The sequence below is a fragment of the Bos grunniens genome, chromosome 16 (genome assembly GCF_055505025.1).
Source record: "Bos grunniens cultivar Pamir isolate PY7600 chromosome 16, Bosgru_T2T1.0, whole genome shotgun sequence".
Classification (NCBI taxonomy): Eukaryota; Metazoa; Chordata; class Mammalia; order Artiodactyla; family Bovidae; genus Bos; species Bos grunniens.
This window is the reverse complement of record NC_141180.1, coordinates 44,431,793-44,444,775: the sequence shown is the minus strand read 5'-3', so window position 1 is coordinate 44,444,775 and position 12,983 is coordinate 44,431,793.

The window sequence follows — 12,983 nt, the reverse complement described above, 5'->3', positions numbered from 1 at the left end:
ATACAGCTCTCTCCTTCACTTCATTCAGGTTTCTGTCAAAATGTCAGTCCTCCTGTCTCTCAAACAGCCCAACCCACACTCATCACCCGCTTTCTCTCATCCTCCTTTATTTTTCTTCATTTCTCTTATCGCCTGACATGCATTACACAGGTGTTTTTTTCTTATATGTATCTACCCCACACACCTAAAATGTAAGCTCTGTGAAAGCATGGACTTTGCTCAATGTCTTATTTCCAATGACTAGAACATTTCCTGCACATAATAGATACTCAGTAAGTATTAGTGACAGGGAACGAAGGAGGGGACTAAATGGACTGGCTGACACCCTGCATCCCTTGCATCTCAAATGCTACATGCAAAGACTCTAGCTCAAGAGAACCCACAGTCTTTTTTTTTTTTTCTACTTTCTTGTACCTATTTTTTCTTTTTATTTTTTTTAATTGAAGTATAGTTTATCTACAATGTGGTGTTAGTTTCAGGTTTACAGAAAAGTGATTCAGCTATACATACATATGTATCTATTTTTTTTAACATTCTTTTCTCTCGTAGGCTGTTATAAAATACGGAATATAGTTCTCTGTGCCAAACAGCAGGTTCTTGTTGGTCATCTGTTTTATACATATTAGTGTGTATATCCCGCAGAGTCTGGAGAGAACGCTTCCTGGAGTTCATCCTCTGCCTTCTTTCAGGAACCAAAGCCCATGTCTTCCTTTGTGTGTCTGCTACTCCCGCTGACTCAGAACAGTTCTCGAAACACTGCTGTCCCCAGACCGGCTTCCTCAGAGCTGTGTGCCCTTCCAGGAGGGCCCTGTGTCCCCCATTGCCTGCTATGGCCAGTTGGTAGGGTCACCCTAGAGCCGCATTTCTCTACTCGGCATCCTGGAATCACGTGGAAAGAAAGGGCTGATGGGGAGGGACTGTGGTCACCCAGGACGGCAGCACTTCACTTCCTTCAGGTCTTGCCATCTGCGTGTTGGTCCAGAGCTGGAGGAAGTAAAGCCACTACCACCCAGGACAGCCCATCACCTGCCAAGAGGCAGTGCCTGCACGCCCTCCCTCTGCTACTACTGCACGTCTTCCATCTTCTATTCACCCCCTAGTAGCACCCCTTTTTACTAGGTGTGCTTCACCTCCCCAGAATGACCTTCTCAAATCTCAACCCGGCCAACTTTTGCTCGTTTTCAGGACGCCACACAGATGTGGCATCCCCTAGACACCCACCCCCTCCTCAATCTGGGTTATTCCTCCACCTTGCCAGGATCCCTGTGTTCTGCTCCATCAGTATTTATTACTCAGCACTCTAGTGGTTCAGACCGTAAAGAATCTGCCTGCACTGTGAGAGATCTGGGTTCGATCCCTGGGTTGGGAAGATCCCCTGGAGGCGGGCATGGCAACCCACTCCAGTATCCTTGCCCTGGGGAATCCCATGAACAGAGGAGCCTGGCGGGCTACAGTCCATGGGGTCGCAAGGAGTTGGACATGACTGAGAGACTAAGCACTGTCCACTGTGATTTAATCTACCTCCTCCCATCTGAGCAAGCCTACTGAAAACAAAAGTTCTATCCTAATTTGTACCTTCTATCCCTCACCAGAGTCAGACACACCGCGAAAGAGTGAAATTTTTGCTCACTCATACATTCATTCTCTCAATATTGAATCAGGCATGGTACTTGGTACTGAAGGCAACAGCTCAGAGACAAATGAGATTCCTCTGTCCTCAAGGAATCTGTATCTTAATGAGAGAGACAGATAATAAACATGTAGACAAATAGGAGTAAGATCATAAAGAAAATAAGCAAGGTACTTTAGTCAACATGAGCAGAGGTATCCAGCTTTAGGAAGAGGAATCAGAGGTGGCACAGGAGAAGGAATGAATGAAAGGATGGATGGGTGGTGAGATTACACTAGCTGAGATCAGGAAGCACTGGTCACTAAAGGCCCCTCTATCTTGGGAGAGTCTCTGAAACCTCAGAATCTGGCCAACAGAGGAGGCTAAAGCCTGACACTGTACGGAGGTGACAGTGCATATTAATTTACCCAGAGCTCCCCTTTCCAGTTGCTTATCATTGAGGTTAGAGAGAAGACTATGGTCAATGCTGCCAGAATGAAATGCAACTATTCCTGAGAGACCAGTATTGAAGCCCCGAGGCTGGCCTTGGGGACACCATTAAAAAGAGCTGTGGAGCTCACAGCAGAGCCCAGGAGATACAAGTGTAAACACTTGGTGATGACACCCTAGGAGACCAGTCACAGGGGTGTGTGCTGGGGAAGCAGGAGCGGAGGAGAGGCAGGCCACTGCTACAGGGGTGGGGAGGGTGAACAGCAGAGCAGACAGGGACGGTTTCTGGGATCTACTCTGAGTGGGCCTTGATGACACAGTGAACAAAACGGGGAGAGAGCAGGGATGTGTCCAGCAGGGAAAAAGGCCAGCAAGCTTAAACTTGGAGCGAGGGGTGTTGAGGAGTGACCAGTGGTGTGGCAGAAGAGGACAGCTCTGCTAAAGGGGGCTGAGGCCAAACTGGAATGCGTAGAGCTCCCCTGTGAGTCTAGAAGGCAGCTCACAAAGGATGGAGAAACACATTCAGCATATACAGAGGCTTCCCTGGTGGCTCAGTGATAAAGAATCCACCTGCCAATGCAGGAGACATGGGTTGGATCCTTGATCCAGGAAGATCCCACAGGCTTCAAAGACAGAGACCGTATTCCACAACCACTGAGCCTGTGCTCTAGAGCCTGGGAGCCATTAACTACTAAGCCCAAGCTACTGCTACTAAAGCCCATGCATCCTAGAACTGCTGCTGCTGCTGCTAAGTCACTTCATTCGTGTCTGACTCTGTGAGACCCCATAGGCGGCCTCCTACCAGGCTCCTCTGTCCCTGGGATTCTCCAGGCAAGAACACTTGAGTGGGCTGCCATTTCCTTCTCCGATGCATGAAAGTGAAAAGTGAAAGTGAGGTCGCCCAGTCGTGTCTTACTCTTAGCGACCCCATGGACTGCAGCCTACCAGGCTCCTCCATCCATGGGATTTTCCAGGCAAGAGTACCGGAGTGGGTTGCCATTGCCTTCTCCAATCCTAGAGCTAGTTCTCTGAAATAAGAGAAGCCACTGGAAGGAGAGGCCTGTGCACTGCAACTGGAGAGGAGCCCCTGCTCACTGCAACTAGAAGAAAGCTCACACAGCAACAAAGACTCAGCACAGCCAAAAATAAATAAGTAAAATTATTTTAAAAAATTCAGATACAGCCTCTAGAAGAAGAGCCCAATAGAATTCCCTGCCCTAGAAGGTGAGAGCAGAATGGCTGGGCATGCCTTCTCACAGTGGGTATTCTAGCCTTAAGGAATACAACCCTCTGGAGGAGATACCTGGGAATCCAGAGAAAGGCAAGCAAGAACTAGGGTTGTTTTTTGGCTCATCCAGACCACCAAGCGAGGAGAGTCTTCCTGAGTTCCTGCCTCAGGTGCTGCTAACCTACTGAGACAGGGTTGCTGGGGAGCTTCATCCTGGAAAGGAGGGCTTCTCGATGGTGGCCCTCTCCCCGAGGCGCTGTCCTGTCCTGTGGGGCTTATGGAACACGTCCTGTCAGCAACAGGTGCATGGGACAGCCAGATGCAGTGCTCTTGTCACCAATGGCACTTCCTGGGCCTCCAAAGAACCCAGCCCACAGCCAACAGAGGAGGCAACTGGGTTCTCTGGTAAAAGGAGAAAGGGCCCCTGGTTTTCCTTCCAGCTATTCTGGACCTCCTCATAAAAGACTCCAAAATGCCAGGCCTACGGCCACCCTGAGTGGGAAATGAATGCAGGCATATGGCAGACATAAGACTATTTCCTAATAATAAGTATCGATAATAGCCAACACACAGTCAGTGCCTACTCTGGGCCAGCGAGTACTTATACATGTAAGTGTAAGTGCTTCTATACCAGCTTGTTGGTTTATATTGAACAAATAAGACCAACTTTGATTTTCAGTCTCACCCAAGGCACCGTGCACCTGACACTCAGGTGAAATCCCACCTTCTGGGCCTCTGTGTGTGAGGAACACCTGGAGAAAGCCTCCACTGCCCTATTTTTAAGGTCCTGCATCTTTAAGATGTGTTCACTGCTTTCTTATCAAGTCCTGGGCTTCCCTGGTGGTCTAGTGGTTAAAAATCCACCTGCCAATGCAGGGGAAATGGGCTCAATCCCCAGTCCAGGAAGATCCCACATGCCTTGGAGCAAATTAGCCCATGCACCACAACTATTGAGCCTGTGCTCTAAAGCCCAGGAGCCATAACTGCTGAGCCCATGTGTCACAATTACTGAAGCCCATGTGCCTAGAGCCCGTACTCAGCAACAAGAGAAGTCACCACAATGAGAAGCCTGCTCATTGCACCCAGAGAGTGGCCCCCACTTCACCACAGCTAGAGAAAGCCCTCACACAGCAATGAAGACCCAGCACTGCTGAAACTAAATAAATAAACCTTAAAAAAAAAAAAAGCACACTAACACGATATTTTAAATCAACTATCGTCCAATACGTTAAGAAACAATTTATCTTAAGTCTGAAAAACCACCATTCAAGCTCCTCCTGGCAGATGAAACGAGCTCCGGGGGTCTTGTATGGAGAAGTGGAGGGGTTGGTGGTGGGGGTGGTGTTCAACTGTACACACCTGATTCTCAGTTGCTCATCAGCTCACCCACACACAGAGATCACCAGGAAGATGGAGCAGCTGTGCACAAGGGCACCCTGCTCTACCCTGCCCTGCCCTGCCCTGCCCAGCACTGAGGGATCCTTGATCTACTCCCTTATAGAACTTCCTGTGCCATAATTCTGCACCCTCCCCCACAACCCCATGCCCTACAACTATACATGTCCTCCCAGTCCAGTCTCAGTCTGTCTCTGGCCTCCCTGAGCTGTCATCTCTGATCAGAACTGTGCTCTCTGTGACCTGGAGCTCCCCGGCCTCTAGCACCACTTTGGAAGCAGCTGGGTGGGGGCCAGGAGTAGCGTGGGTAGAAGCAAGAGAGAGAAAATAAAACACGGAAAGAAGAAAGAGACGAAAATGACACAGAGAGAAGCAGACAGAAGGAAAGAGAAGAGGAAGAGGAAAATGCCTGGGCAGGAAAGATGAAGAGGATCGTGAGCTGAGGAGGCCCAGTGCCCTGCTGGGCGCTGAGGCTAGGCCAGGACCAGAAGGCAAAGGTGGGATGGAGAAAGGTGGTTGTCAAGAAGAGACAATTCCAAGTATCTGTACTTATCCTGGCCCAGTGGGTCTCAAATTTTTAGCGTGAATAAAAATCACTTGGGATGTTTGTTAAACCATAGATTCCTATTCCAGAGTTCTGATTCCTTACACCTGGGTGGCATCCTGGAGCTCTGTTTTGTTGGTTTTCTGTTTTAACAAGCGGCCTGGTGGCTTCTAACAAAGATGTTGGGAAATACTGACAGTTTTTTTTAGGAGGGCACCTTGTGGCACAGCAGACTTGGATGCAGCTACCCTCAGATCTGACATTTTACATGCTTGGCTTTGGAACTCACCTGCCTTGGAGACTGCCTGCAAATGTTGGGCTCCAGTGGGGGCTGATTCTGCAGAGCTCTGTGAGGCCCACAAATACTCCCCAAGTGACAGGATTCCCATCTGTGCTGCGGAAGGTTAAGTGAGACAACCTTCAAGGACCCTTTCACCTGGAAAATGCTTCTATTTTCCTGAAATGTGATGCCCTTCTGGGTGTAGCTAGGAAAGGAAAGGAAGTGTTAGTTGCTCAAAAGGAAAGAATTAGTCACTCAGTCATGTCCGAGTCTGTGACCTCATGGACTGTAGCTCGCCAGGTTCCGAGACTGTGGAATTCTCCAGGCAAGAATATTGCAGTGTGTTGCTATTTCCTCCTCCAGGGGATCTTCCTCATCCAGGGATCAAGCCTGGATCTCCCACATTGCAGGTAGATTCCTTATCATCTGAGCCACCAGGGGTCTAGCTAGACAGTCTGTATTCAGAGACCAAAAACTTGCACCCAATTCCTTCCTTCTCAGTCATGCATGTTAGATGGTAGAAGTGTTTTGCTTGTTTAAAGACACATTTTAAGAACTAATTTTGTGCTTTATGACCTCCTTGAAAGTTGATGCCAAATGTTAGATTCTATGTGTAATATTTTACCCACCATATTCCTCACAAAAAGTGTTATTTTTGCTTTAAAGTGTATGTAAAATACAAAAGTCAAGATCAAGGTGTCAGGAGGTTCAGTTTCTTCTAAAGTCTCCCTCCTCGGCTTGCAGATGGCCACCTCTGGAAGGCCACCTTCACATGGCCTTTCCTCTGTGCTGCACCCCTGGTATCCTCCTGCATGTTCAAATCTCATCTCATAAGCACACCAGTCAGACTGGATTACGTGCGTTCTTGCTAAGTTGCTTCAGTTGAGTTCAACCCTTTTTGCAACCCTATGGACTATAGCCTGCCAGGCTCTGTTGTCCAAGCAAGAATACTGGAGCAGGTTGCCATGCCCTTCTCTGGGGGAATCTTCCCAACCCAGGGATCAAACTTGGGTCTCTTATGTCTCCTGTACTGGCAGGTGGGTTCTTTACCACTAGCACCACCAAGGAAGCCCCCTAACTAGAGTAGGGCCCCCCTCAAAGGCCTTATGTTTATTTAATCACTTCTTTAAAAGCCCCATCTCCAAATAGAATTGCATTCCAAATACTTCCAAATAAAGGGCTTCAATGTATGAATTTCGAGGGGATAAATTCAGCCCCAAACATTCCAATCACCTCAATCACAAAAGCTTAAAGTAGGTTGGACACCTGACCCAAAGGCAGACAGCACATAGGTTAGCCAGCAGGCCACCAAGTGGCTTGATATGAAAACTCTGTCCAGTGATGAATAATGGTGATTACATAGAAAAATCATATTCCTTCCAGAGAACTTGGAATGGACAATATAAAAAAGAAGGTTGAACACAGGAAGATGTGCTGAACTGTCGATGGTATAATGTACATCCCCAGGCCTGGCCCTTCCATTTGTCCCATGCCCTGGTGTTCAGCACAGTGTTTGAGATAAACTCATTCAGTCTAGCTTTGGAATAAGATTGCTTCTCCCAGAAACTTTTTTCTTCAGGCCTCTTCTCCTGAGCACCTCATTCCTTGCTTCTAGTTTAAAGAGCTCCCGCAGCTACCTTCAAAAACGGCTTTTATTTGCAGGCACTGAGGAGACCAAGAGTAACTGCAGAAACAATGCTGAATGTTCTCTAGTGAGATGAAAGCTCCAGTTGATATTCAAGTTATTCTTGCTGTGGTACAAACAACCTCAAACTTAGAGCAAAAACAAGATAAAATCATCTGATTATACCTGCATATTCTATCAGAATTCAGAATTCAGAAGCAAGGAGCTTATCTCCATGCAGCAGTGTCTGGACTCTCAGCAGGGAAGACTCAAACAATCAGAATCTTCTGAAGATTCACTCACATGTCTTGCAGCTGATGCTGGCTGTTGGCTGAGACCTCAGCTGGGTTAGTTGGCTGGAATAGCTATCCTGGCTTCTCCATGTGGCTTCTTGGGCTTCAGTGCAAAGTGCCTGGGTTTTAAGAATAAGATCCCAAGAGAACAAGGCAGCATACTATATCACCACGTGTGATCTAGCCTCATTTCCTCTGTGGTCATGCTGCTGCTAAGTCACTTCAGTTGTGTCCGACTCTGTGCGACCCCATAGACGGCAGCCCACCAGGCTCCCCCGTCCCTGGGATTCTCCAGGCAAGAACACTGGAGTGGGTTGCCATTTCCTTCTCCAATGCATGAAAGTGAAAAGGGAAAGTGAAGTCACTCAGTCGTGTCCCACCCTCAGTGACCCCATGGACTCCCACCTTCCAGGCTCCTCCAGCCATGGGATTTTCCAGGCAAGAGTACTGTGGTCATAAGTCTGCCCAAATTCAAGGAAAGGGGACATTGGGACTTCTCTGCAGGTCTGGTAGCTAGGACTCTGCGCTTCCCAGGCAGGTGGCATGGGTTGAATTCCTGGTCAGGTAACTAAGATCCCACATGCTGCACATCATGGCCAAAAAAAAAAGACCCTGTAGCAGACCCTGTGGTCTCCCTGTGGCAGACCCTGCCACAATGGAAGAAATGTCAAGATCACATTGCAGGAAGACAAATATTGTTGTGGTCATCATTGGAAAATACAGTCCTCACAGCACATCTTCAGGCCACAGTGCTTCACACCCTTTCCACCTGCAAAATATACTAAAACCCTCTCCCAAGACCACCATGTCCCAGCCCATCATGCCACTGGCTCAAGTCATTTCAGTCAGATCCAGGGGTGTATGAATTCCCCAAGTGCAGCAATTTAGGCTCTGCTTCTCCAGTCTAAATACCAGAAAATTCACTTGAGCCCCTACACAATCAATATACAATTGATTGGGGCACAATGTGGACACAGCTGTTCAAAAAGGGAGAAAACAGGAGGCACACAGCAATTGCAGGTCTGTAAGCCATCCTCAGCACCGGCTGGGCACGGGGGGTCAGTTTTTGATGAGAGTTCAGCTCTGCTGCTTTGTTCTCTGGCACTTAGCTCTTCTCTTGGGTTCTTGGTTCTGCCCTGTAAGTCACCACACCTTTGCTTGCTATAAGAATGGCCTGAGTTGGCAGCTGAGTAGTTTTCTCAACCAGCTCCCTGTCTGTAGTGGTTGAGAGGTCCAAAGGTCACCTTTCATTTCATTCTGTTTCTGTCGCTTTCAATCCAAGCTGGTACAATTCTTTTTAAAACTCTGTGAACTTTCGGGATTCCAAAAGTACAACTTACTCCATTAAACAAAAAGCTACAGCCACAAATCCCTTGCAGATAGGCCTTTCTTGACCTTCAGCTCCCCATGAAGCTGCCATGGGGCAACACCCTTATGACTGTTTTAAGTCATGTTGTTAAACAGAGAAAAACCCAAGATTCTAAGAACTTCTCTGCAGTGAGGGTTCTTGGAAGAGGAGTAAGGTGGGAAAGTTGAGCCCACGTTTTCATTCAAACTCAAAAACCACAAGGAGGGCTGAAAGTGCTACTCCTGTGGGCATAAGGCAAAGTCAAGCCCTCTTTGAAAGAAAGTTTCACCAAGTTAGACCATAGGGCTCTCTTATCCTTAAGCTCAAGTAGATGAATGACCAAGCACACAAGAAACCATGCCACTAGTGAGGAAGGATGTAGACACCCATGAATTACAATTGGAATGGTCATATGAAGACAATAGTATTGTTATGAATAAAATATGTATTGAAATATTGGCTCCAATGACAGATGAGTATACAAGAATACATCAGCCATGAACAATTCTGAACTATCATTCCACAAGTTGCTTATTCATTAAAAACAGGAAAAAATATCTCTAAATGGAGAAATGTGATGGATACCAAGTTTACAGCCTTGATAATGGAACTGCCTGACATCTATGCCTCCTGATATGATTATTGAGAAAGATACAATCTTGCATATGCAGCACTCCTGCCCCCTCCTCAAATTTCTGAATCTAAGCATGAAGGAAAAAATAGGTAAATTCAAATTGAGGGATATTTTACAAAGCAACTGGCTTGAACTCTTCAGAATTATCAAGATGATAAGAGAAGTTTTAAATCCAGAAACTGATCTACATTAAAACAAACAAATAACCCAGGACAACTAATAGAATGAATGATTCTTGATTCTATCCTGGATTGAAAAAATAATAAAAACATTTTTCTTCTAGTTTTATTAAGATAAAACTGATGTATGGCACTGTATAAATTTAAGGTATACAGCATAATGATTTGACTTATGTACACCATGAAATGATTATCACAGTAATCATGGTCAACATTCATCATTTCACACAGATACAAAATTAAAGAAATAAATTTTTTCTTGTGTTGAAAACTCAGGATTTACACTCTTAACAAATTACAGCAGTAAGTTACATAATGAAATATAATGAAAGTTGTACATTGCATCCTTAGTACTGATTTATCTTATAACTTGAAGTCTGTACCTTTTGACTGCCTTCATCCAATTTCCCTTCTCTCCACACCTCACTTCTGGTAACCACAAGTATGATCTCTTTTGCTATGAGTTTGTTTGCTTCTGAAACATAACTGACTTATACCACTACGTTAGTTCCTATTACACAAAATGATGAATTGGTATTTCTGTACATTTCAAAATGATCACCACAATAAGACTAGCTATGATATGTCATCATACAAAAATACCACATAGTTGTTAATTATATTCCCCACACTGTACATTTCCTAGCCATGACTCATGTATTTTGCAATTGGAAGTTTGTGCTTCTTAAGCTCTCTCCACTTTTTCTTCCCTTGTCCCCACTGCCCTTCCCTCTGGCAGCCACCTGTTTGTTCTCTGTATCTAGAACTCTGTTTCTGTTTCGTTATGTTTGTTCATTTGTTTTGTTTTTTTGTATTCTATATATAAGTGAAATGATATAATATCGATCTTTCTCTGACTTATTTCACTTAGTGTAATAACTCCTAGGTCCAACCATGTTGGCAAAAATGGCAAGATTGAGCTTTTTATGGCTGAGTAATATTCCATTGTGTGTATATGTATATATATATATATATATATATATATATATATATATATATGTAGATATATCTGGGCTTCCCTGGTGGCTCAAATGGTAAAGAATCTGCCTGCAATGCAGGAGAACTGGGTTCAATCCCTGGGTTGGGAATATTACCTGGAGGAGGGCGTGGCAACCAGCTCCTATATTCTTGCCTGGAGAATCCCCATGAACAGAGAAGCCACAGTCCATGGGGTCACAAAAAGACACAACTGAGCGACTAAGCATGTATAGATATATCCACCACATCTTTACCCATTCTTCATCTGTTGATGGGTACTTAGGATATCTTGGATATTGTAAATATAAGTACAATGAATATAGGGGTGCATGTATCTTTTCTAAATATTGAGACATCTGAGGACATTTCAACTTGGTTCATATATTAGATATTATGTTTTCAATATTAGATTTCCTAAATGTGATACTTTCACTGTTGCTATATAGGAGAATCTCCTTGTTTTTAGAAGACATGTTAAGATATTTAGAATAATAGTAATTGAATTCTCTGTGAAAAACTTTTAAATGGCTTGCCAAAGGAAAAAAATATATTGTGTAGATATGCATATTTGTGGAAAGAAAAATAAAGTAAATGTGGCAAAAGGTTAATTAGTAAATCTAGATAAAGGATAAATGGCCACTCATTGTACTATTCCTACAAATTTTCTGTAGGTTTGAATTTTTTTATAAAAAGGTTGAGGAAAATATTCACAACTATAAAGAATGAGTAACATGTACCATGTTAATTATTCACATCAACACTCCCCCAAATATGTTAGGGCATCCTTTCTGCAGGCTGAAGCAAAGCTTTTTACTATCCATTTTTGGCAAGGCTCAGCAGGATGAGTTAACTTTCCCAAGGTCACAAAGAAAAGTGTTAAATAAAGTGTCAAATAAGCATAAACCAGAAAACCAAAGATTTGGACACCCTTGAAGTTCCAAAATTCTCCTACTCACGTGAAAATATCTCTTTCATCTCTGACTAAATAAGAAAATTCAAATAAGGGATTCTGCTCCTTTCTTTATCATTAACTAATGTGTTCTCTGAAAGTCGCTCAGTTGTGTCTGACTTTTTGTGACCCTATGGACTGTAACCTGCCAGGCTCTTCTGTCCATGAGGTTCTCCAGGCAAGAATACTGGAGTGGGTTGCCATTCCCTTCTCCAGTGGATCCTCCCAACCCAGGAATCAAAACTGGGTCTCCTTCACTGCAGGCATATTCATAGATTAAAAGATGAGTTCAGGAAGAGAACATATAAAAATGTATTAATTAAATGAAATGAGGTATGCTAAGATAATGGGATTTAAGTTGACATTCTCTGGCATTTCTCTTTCATTCTTTTTATGGTTAGGCAGGAGCAAGAAGAGAGGTTAGCACTGCTGTGAATAACCAGCAGCCATCAACCACCCACTTAGGGGATCACCAGAGCAGGACACTGCTCAGATTTCAGTGTCCCTTGGGACACATTTTCCCTTCCTTCATTTATCGCCTGCAGGCATTGATATCATCTCATGGAAACCCCAGCAATCTGGCACTGTGCGTCTCTGGTCAGCTCAGCTCCTTTGAACCTGATCTCATGACTATAGCAGGTTTCATTGTGACTTGAAAGCCTGGGGGAGAGTAGACTAGGGAGGTGGCCTTAGTAAGACACTAGGGAGCAAAAAGTGTTGAATAGTTCTGTTGAATTAAAACAAAAAATCTCTGCACAGGCATGGCCTTGAGGAACAGGACTGTTATATAATTTTATTTTATTCCCCTGCCTCTCTCTCAAGTGAACCAAATACAATCCCCATTTTGTCTTCCTAGAGTCAGGGCTCAGGTTTGAGCTGTCCTCTTCTTGTTTTTCTTAGAGTTGATCACCTTCAAGTTCTGCTTTAACAACTCATGGCGTATGTGGGATTTTACATGTGATACATTAAACAGCAGTTTTAGAAAGTCTGTTTTCCAGTTAGCCTAAATGGTTTGTTGTGGAAGAGATGCCAACTGTCCTAAGGAACAGAGGCTGTGTGTGCTAAGATTGTTTAACTCCAAGGATTTGAAAAAGTTTACCATCATCAGAATAAAGATTTCAATGAACTCCAGAACTATTGATACTAGAAACACTCCCTCCTCATGGATCAAGCTGCAGGGGAAGAGCAAAGAACCCGGAATCAGATAGGCGGCACCTGCACTTGATTATCTCACCAATGAGAAAGAGACGACTCATGGTAACTCAATCTACGTTTTATTTCTCAGTCCTTCGAGTTCTCGCTCAGTTACCAACTGCCTGGCTCCTGAGATATTGACAAGACTCCTCACAAAGGAAAACTACATTGCAGGGAGCACAGTGGTACAGTAAATGCTAACAGAGGACATGAGAAGGTGAAAGGACAGAGCAATCTGACTGACGAGAGAGTGTGGGATTTCGTATGGCCAATCTGGG